The 8886-nt window shown below is 41.1% G+C and overlaps 1 long non-coding RNA gene and 2 other non-coding genes across 3 annotated transcripts; all 3 read right to left on the reverse strand.

The window, feature by feature from the left end:
- Positions 1-889: 889 nt before the first annotated feature.
- Positions 890-5314, reverse strand: LOC115180434 (uncharacterized). The gene is made up of 3 exons (XR_003873074.1): positions 5173-5314; positions 3870-4723; positions 890-923 (listed from the first exon to the last, which is right to left on the reverse strand). It is a non-coding gene; the product is annotated as an uncharacterized LOC115180434 (long non-coding RNA).
- Positions 1814-1886, reverse strand: trnat-ugu (transfer RNA threonine (anticodon UGU)). Its single transcript has one exon. It is a non-coding gene; the product is annotated as a tRNA-Thr (tRNA).
- On the reverse strand, positions 3991-4097 carry LOC115189649 (U6 spliceosomal RNA). The gene has a single exon (XR_003876969.1). It is a non-coding gene; the product is annotated as a U6 spliceosomal RNA (small nuclear RNA).
- Positions 5315-8886: the final 3572 nt, after the last annotated feature.

An 8886-nucleotide genomic window follows, 5' to 3' on the forward strand; every position in this document is an offset into this window, starting at 1 on the left:
GAATATGCATATTATTAGTAGATTTGGATAGAAAACACTCTAAAGTTTTTAAACTGTTTGAATGGTGTCTGTGAGTATAACAGAACTCATATGGCAGACAAAAACCTGAGAAGATTCCAAGCAGGAAGTGACCTGTGTGACAATTTGTAGTCCTTCTGTTGCATCTCTATCGAAATTACAGTATCTGTGCTGTACGTGACACTTTCTAAGGCTTTCATTGGCTTTCTCAATTTGATTGTATAATTTATGGCGACAAAAGTATGTCAAATGAATCCTTCTCTTTTGTATTATGTTTATCTTGAATAGACCACTAGTTACAATTCACTCACGTGTGAACTACTTTGTTTTTCAGGACAAGCTATATACACATATAACAAACTGCATGTAAAATGTTTATATAAGAAAACATTTGCACATACTGCATTTCTCCACTCTCCTCACAACTCCATATTACATTTGGCATTTCATTAATCACAGCTTGCACCCTTCTGACTGGGGGTTAGGGGACATTACTTTTGCATTAATCATGATCATCTCTAAATAAATGGAATCTATGGATTTCACATGACTGGGAATACAGATATGCATCTGTTGGTCACAGATAACTTAGAAAAAAATAAAAGAGCACGCTTTTCCAGCGTGCCAGTGGCCATCAAAGGTGAGCATTTGCCCAATGAAGTTGGTTACAATGCCGAACTGCAGTCAGGTCAAGACCCTGGTAAGGATGATGAGCACGCAGATGAGCTTCCCTGAGACGGTTTCTGACAGTTTATGTAGAAATTCTTTGGTTCTGCAAACCCACATTTTCATCAGCTGTCCGGGTGGCTGATCTCAGACGATCCCACAGGTGAAGAAGCCGGATGTGGAGGTCCTGGGCTGGCGTGGTTACACGTGGTCTGCGTTTGTGAGGCCGGTTGGACGTACTGACGAGGGGAGAGTGAAATAAATGCTCAAGTAGGACTGCTTTCCTACTGCCATATACCATAATACATTGATCTCTGCCAGAAAAAGATAAATGAAAATAAAATGCAGAAACAAAACAAATCTGTAGTGGTGACATGATCAAATACAACGACATCCACAGATTTCACACATTCATCTCATATGTCAACATTGATTGCATTGGCCTCTCAAGCGAGGCCCTTCCCCCGGGGACAAAGCTCCACACAAGCCCCACCCCGGCTCCCGATCCAGGCATTGAAGATGTTAATAAAATATCTGTTTGTTATCTGCCCACAGGTGGCACAGTAGGCTACTCTGGCGAATTTCAATGATGTCCTGTCTGTTCATCAAATTGTGCGGCGTTGAATGATCATTGAGAAGCAAAATAACAGTTGTATGTTGTTAATACGCACATTGTTTTACTCCAATGCAATGTGTAGACAAGACTGCACGTTAGGCTACACAGGTTGTCACGTAGGCAGTGTAGTGCTGCTGGAGCACACGTCAGCCAGGCCAAAACATATGACCCCTCAAGGAAGGCCCCAGCGTGATCTGAACTCACAACCCCCTGGTTTACAAGAACATTGTGCTAACCATTGAGCTATGGAGCCATAAAACCCAGTAACTCGCCACAAAAATTATCTTCTGGATGTTCTTCTGGGTGTTGGTGAGAGAGCTTGCGTAGATAATGTTAAATGGTAACATGTTAACCTGATAGATGTCATTTCTGTGCTGGCTGTTCTGTTGACACGAGACATAAGCTACTACAACAACAACATAATTCTTCACAAGGTATGTATACATTGGGAGCAGAATTGAACACAAATCGGGATTGTACTGACCTGGATTAAAACATGTGACCCTTTAGTCAAGGCCCCAGCGAGAATTGAACTCGCGACCCCTGGTTTACAAGACCAGTGCTCTAACCACTGAGCTATGGAGCCTTACCTACTCACACCTTGAGACAACAGGTCATTTACATATCACAACTGGCTCTTGCCAATTCACAGACAGAAGGCCACACCTCATGCCACTCACTCCACCACACAGCTGCTAGGGCAGTCTGGCCCAACCAGCTAAACAGGCTGTTAGCATATGAAGCAAAGTAAACTACTCTAGGCTTGAGTGTCTGCTGGTTTTCAGTCTTTCTGTTACATCGTGATCTACATGAGATTTAGACCAGAGAAACACAATACACATTTTTACATGCCAATTGGACCTGTGCAATAAAACACACACACACACACACCCACCTGTGGCACTGCCAGGACTTGCCACTAGAAGGCAGCAACATACCATAAAATGCATTAACATTGACAGAAAACAGCCTACAACTGATCACTGCAATTTTATTGTCTGTTGCTGCGCTCTAGTGGCGAGTCCTAGCAGTGCCACAGAGAGTGTTTATTAGTCACATGCGCAGGGTTGCAGATGTAAATGCAGGGTACAGTGAATATCTTAAGCTACTACAGTACAGGTCAAAGGGAACTGAATGATACAATAGTAACATAATAATAATTACATATTTACAACTAACATGATAAATGTCCATTGGGTGGGGGCATTATCTGGCAGCACTTCTACCCAAGATCTGCAGGGCAGCGGGAACAACTACATACACAAATCACAGCATCAGGACCACGACAGTCCAGAAACTGGTCAATGCTGGTTTAGATGCGACGGAGATTATGTCAGTGAGTGGGCGTCGGTACAGAACAGAAAGAGTGGGTCGCGTCCATAGATACAGAACAAAAAGAACGAATGACTGGGTCGCGTCTCTAGCAACCCTAGATTTGTGTCGGGACTATATCTTGTGAAAGGATAAAATAGTACGAATAAATTGATCAAAATAACATTTATAATGAAAATATGTCTAACATTATTTGAATATGTTGGTAACCCGTTGTATAAAAATGATAATGTCCTCGAAGCCAGTGTTCGGCAGATATATTGGGACGGTTTGCCGGCCCGAGTCGAACACCCATACCAATATATCCTCCAATCACTGGCTTCTCGGGCATTATCACTTAAATGTCCTACACAGTTTTCGGGTAATTTTATGATTTCATGTCTATTGGCTGTTTAGTGATGAACAAAACTGGAAATTGCTTCTCTGATGTTTTCAAGTAGCATCCCTGAGATGACTAATACAAGAAATGATGGACAGTGTAGCTCACACATGCATAATCTATGAGAATTACTGCCTTACCTCAATTAGCTACAAAATCCCTAGTTTGAAAGCGACTGTTTTCTGGAAGATGTGCCATTCCATTTTCCCTAGATTTTCCCCCCACGTGGGCCAGCCCCCTATCAATTCGTGTTCCAGTCAATGAGTTCAGCCCCTCGCTACTTGAGTGACAGCTAGCAAGAATCAGAGAAGAGCGAGAGAGAGCGCAATGACGTGGTGCACACGTGATGTAGTACGCAATTGTCGGGGACAACTTTTGGCTCATGAGCGCTACTTTCAGAACTACTGGCTAAAAAGTATTCAAAGTACCGGAAAATCCATTTAAACTATATGTACAGTAGCACCAAATGTTCCAATACAATAACATTCTAAATGTTGATACTGTCGGTGCTTTTTAAAATATTAAATCTCAATCTAGGTTGCCAAACTCACACAGAAACAAGCCTGGGCAGGATAACGAATAGCTTTAACACGGGAATAGTGTAAATCACAAAAACAAGTTGAATTTTACATCTAATGAAGGAATGAATGAGTCATGGGGGTTCTGGTCCTCAAGGAGGGAGCTGTCGTTTTCCCCCGTGTTGTCACAATTTAACTGTCACAAATGTATTAACTCACGGCCTGTTTGCAATTATATGGTGTGGTTTAGTATGGGTATATATATATATATATATATATATATAAGTGATTTACTGTCTACATTGGTCTGGGTTTAGTTCTGCTGTCCTGATGCACTTACCCAACATGACCACTAGAGGGTACCAAACATCCACAGGAGTGCCTGCTTTCTCCACCACACACTGAATACAGAAAACACAATGTTTTAGGTCTGAAAAATACAATTCTACTCCCCAGGGGGAGAAAAGTTGGAAACGCTTCCGGTTATGCGTGTCATCCTTGCGCAGGGGCCATGCTAATCTTCTCTGTATCGTTCCAATTTTAGTATATGTGCTGCCGAAGCGAGCACAAATAGTCCATATTTACAGACCCTAACTATACGACCAGACTAGACTAGCAGTCTCATTGACGGTTAATCTCTGAAACCACCCTGATACTCACAATTACTTAAAACACAAGTCAACCACCGCTATACACACACAGCACTTTTGGAGATACTATTTAAAAGATTCTAACAGATGCCTTTCACCGACCCGGAGAGCAGGCTGGGGGTTATGTAGAGTAGCGGGCTGTGCTGTGATTGGTGTCGTTAGACAAAAAAACCAGGCTGTATCCCCCCTCCCTTCCCCCATAACACTCTTTGCTAGGCTAGTAGAAACTAAACTTATCTTAAATCTGTATCTAGTGGCAGCTTTTACATAGAGCTATGACAGGTCAGGCTTAGTGTGTGTGCTTTGAACACTTTCACATCTGTAAACAGCAGAAACTCTTACCAACAAGGAGGGGATAAACTAAAGACATTTGTGATACACTCACAAGTCGCCATCTTGGATTCTTTTTTTTAAACCAGTCTTCTTTCACGTCCGCTGGTGCAGTACTGATGTTGTCCGCCAGATGGGGATCCATCCACAGCAAATAAGACTTTGCAGAGGGCTGATATAAACGCTGTTCCACCTAGCAGCCAGAAAGTCAAGTCTGTTGACAGCAGATGGACATTTGAATAATTTCACACGTTTGACATCAACACATTTCTACAATTTACAATAAATGGTAAAATACAACAACCATGTTTTCCCAGAGGAATCTATATATTAGAAGACAAAGTTCAAAGTAGACAAACTCCAAAATGGAGGGGAGTGAAACAGTTTTTATATAAATGGGTTGCACTTTAGAATGCAGCAGCACTGAATAAAGTGGTGGTAATTACATGTGGTAAGTAACAAGTTATAGCTAGCTACTCACACCGAAGTGCAGCGGAACGTGTGTAGCTAGTCTGAAGGTGCCCCAGTAACTGTTATCTGCGCGTTAGAGATGTCGACGATGTCTGAAGGGAATGCGTGGCCATAACATAGTTAACTTTGACTTTTGAACAGCAGCAGCTATAACATTAAGTATTTTATAGAACCAGAGCAACTCAAGCTTACCTTTCGCAAGCAAGTATATAACTTTCAAGGTGTGGTTCTGGTAGCTGCTAACCCGTATTTTCGATAGATTACAGTATCCCAAATGCGCTATCATCAGAGATGGCTCTTCATAGTTCAACGCCAATCAACGCTCGAGGCGCCCTATCACCGCAAATTGTCTACACACTCCTGGAGATGGTTGAAAGAAATAGACCCTGCTCTGCATGCATTATGCAACTATCCATGTACACACTAGGCCTACACACAAAATAAAATGTGGTGGTTGTTACTCCAGATATGACGTTTGAGAACCACGGTAGACGGTTTGAAGAACGTTTTTGAGTAGCGATTCTAGAGGCATGTTTCTAATATCAGTGCGCCATACTATATTCTATCTGCCATTTCCAGAGAGGCAACGTGCAAAAACAACCGTATTCCAACCACTCAGGCTGACGTCAACATTGAAGGATCATAACTGAAATATTGATGTCATTATGTCAACCAATTTTCAACATAGATGGAAAATATTGTAGAATGTGTTGACTTTGTAAATCTGAAAAACGCAAGATCAGCTAATGTTTACTATCAGAGAAAACAAACTGGGCAAATTTACCTACAGTTGTTTATTCCATTCTAAACCCTATCCTGGCCTGCGTATATACACTACATTACCAAAAGTGTGTGGACACCAGCTCGTTGAACATCTCATTCCAAAATCATGGGCATCAATATGGAGTTGGTCCTCCCTTTCCACTAGATGTTGGAACATTGCTGCGCTGACTTGCTTCCATTCAGCTACAAGAGCACTGATGTTGGGCGATTAGGCCTGCCTCTCAGTCGGCATTCCAATTCATCCCAAAGGTGTTCAATGGGGTTGAGGTCAGGGCTCTGTGCAGGCCAGTCAAGTTCTTCCACACCGATCTCGACAAACCATTTCTGTATAGACTTCACGTTGTGCAAGACAAGTAACGAGCAGCAAAATCACTAGCCTATGTCAATCTACTATCCCCCATAGTAGAACAGTTTACCTATTCTATTGGTCCGTTTGTTGAGAAAGCGTGAATGTTTGTTCCATAATGCAATTAGCAGGAAACCCTGTCAAAAGCGCACTGCACATCCAAGCGGTTTCCTATGACAGAGATTCAAATATCCATCAGAAATGTAAAAAGAGGGGAGATGTAATATGCAACAACTAGCATGGGTTGCTAATATGACTAGGATTGTGCCTTTGGCCATGGACAATGAAAGAAAGTTTATATAAAATAATTGCCTCCATAGATATGGTCTGATTTTGGCTAGGCTACTTTGAAGCAAGGTAAGACCTGCACATCATAATATGTATTAAAACTTTCAGGTTTCAAAATGCATACTGTCTTCAGCTCATTGCAAAGTGGTGTGTGACACGCTGATGAAGCCTGCCTTCCTTTGCCTATGCATTTGCTGAATGAGATGCTGTAGCAGCAGCTCTCGCGCTGTCTGACAGATTTTCCGCTCAAAGGCTCTGTATATGTATGCTGTACGAGTGTGATAAGATACATAACGAATATACTGTACACACGCCAATTTAATTCCACTAAATTATGCAAAATAACAGACTGATATGCATGACCAGTCAAATGTTCACTGAACAAAAATATAAAATGCAACATGTAAAGTGTTGGTCCCATGTTTCATGAGCTGAAATAAAAAATCCCCAATATCTTCCATATGCACGACAAGCTTATTTCTCTCAAAGTTGGTGCACAAATTTGTTTACATCCCTGTAAGTGAGCATTTCTCCTTTGCCAAGATAATCCATCCACCTGACAGGTGTGGCATATTAAGAAGCTGATTAAACAGCATTACCATTACACATGTGCCCCTTGTGCTGGGGGCAATAAAATGCCACTTTAAAATGTGCAGTTGTCACATGACACAATACCACAGCTGTCTCAAGTTTTGAGGGAGCGTACAATTGACATGCTGACTTCAGGAATGTCCACCAGAGCTGTTGCCAGAGAATTTCATGTTAATTTCTCTACCGTAAACTGCCTCCAACTCCATTTTACAGATTTTAGCAGTACGTCCAACCGGCCTCACAATTGCAGACCACGTGTAACCACGCCAGCCCAGGACCTCCACATCCGGCTTCTTCACTTGCAAGATCGTTTCTGCTGGGGAGTATTTCTGTGGGGAAAAACTCATTCTGATTGACTGGGCCTGGCTCCCACCTAATTCATTTTCCCCCAAAAAAGGGCTTTATTACATGGCTGCAGGGCCTAATGAATTTAGTTCAATTGACTGATTTCCTTATATGAACTGTGGAATCTCAGTAAAATCTTTCAAATTGTTGCATGTTGCGTTTATATTCTTCAGTATATTTCCAGCAATGAATAAGCTAAACAACATTTATTACTCTCCCAGATAATTGGCCGGCACCAATTTTAATTATCGCTTTTCTATTATTATTCTAATTATTTTTTATTTTTTGTAATTAAAATCGGTCAAAAGTCAGCTATTACCGGTTAATGGAAACCCTGCACCGTGGATACCATTTGTGCCTTCGGAAAGTATTCAGACCCCTTAACTTTTTCATTTTAGTCATTTAGCAGACGCTCTTATCCAGAGCAACTTACAGTAGTGAATGCATAAATTTCATTTTTTTTTCCTGTGCTGAATCGAACCCACAACCCTGGCGTTGCAAACACCATGCTCTACCAACTGAGCTACAGGGAAGGCCCCTTCATTCCTTCATTTTGCTACATTACAGCCTTATTCTAAAATGTATTTCCAAAATAAATATTATAGCTTGAATACATTTTAGGGTATCTGTGGAGTCTATAGAAACGTATTTTGACTTGTTGAAACAAAGTTTAAGGGTAGATTTTCGGATTCCTTTCTCTTCAAGTTGAACGAGTGGGTTACTCAAATCGATGGCGCCAACTAACAGACTTTTTGGGATATAAAGAAGGATTTTATCTAACAAAACGACACTACATGTTATAGCTGGGACCCTTTGGATGACAAATCAGAGGAAGATTTTCAAAAAGTAAGTGAATATTTAATTGTTATATGTGAATGTATGAAACCTGTGCCGGTGGAAAAATATTTTGATGTGGGGCGCCGTCCTCAAACAATCCCATGGCATGTTATCGCTGTAATAGATACTGTAAATCGGACAGTGCAGTTAGATTAACAAGAATTTAAGCTTTCAGCCGATATAAGACACTTATATGTACATACATGTTTAAAATCCATAATATTTATGATTGTTTATTTGAATTGGGCGCCCTCCAGTTTCAACGGAAGTTGTCCCGCTAGCGGGACACCTAGCCCTAAGAAGATTTATTAATACATTTTAGAATAAGGCTGTAATGTAGCAAACTGTGGAAAAAGTCAAGGGGTCTGAATACTTTCTGAATGCACTGTATGTCTTTGTGTCAACGCCTTCAAGACTGCAAAATTCTCTACGCCGCCAAGGTACCTTTCGAGCTAATAGACTATGTTAGTTTACATTTCCTCTTCCAAGGAACTGTGGGGATGTCAAAACAATAACTGTCTACCAAATCTCTTCACTTTTAAAATGTTGATTACTTCTACTTGCCATTATCATTCACCTGATAAGACGTGATTTTATATTTTTGCTAACATATGATGAGGGTCCCTGGTTTGCCTGGCCGGGGGTCTCTGGGCAAGAAAAGTTTGAAAACCCCTAGGCTATATCATTTAAATAAATTTTTTAAATATGTTTACTAT

This window comes from Salmo trutta, chromosome 3 (genome assembly GCF_901001165.1).
Source record: "Salmo trutta chromosome 3, fSalTru1.1, whole genome shotgun sequence".
Lineage (NCBI taxonomy): Eukaryota > Metazoa > Chordata > Actinopteri > Salmoniformes > Salmonidae > Salmo > Salmo trutta.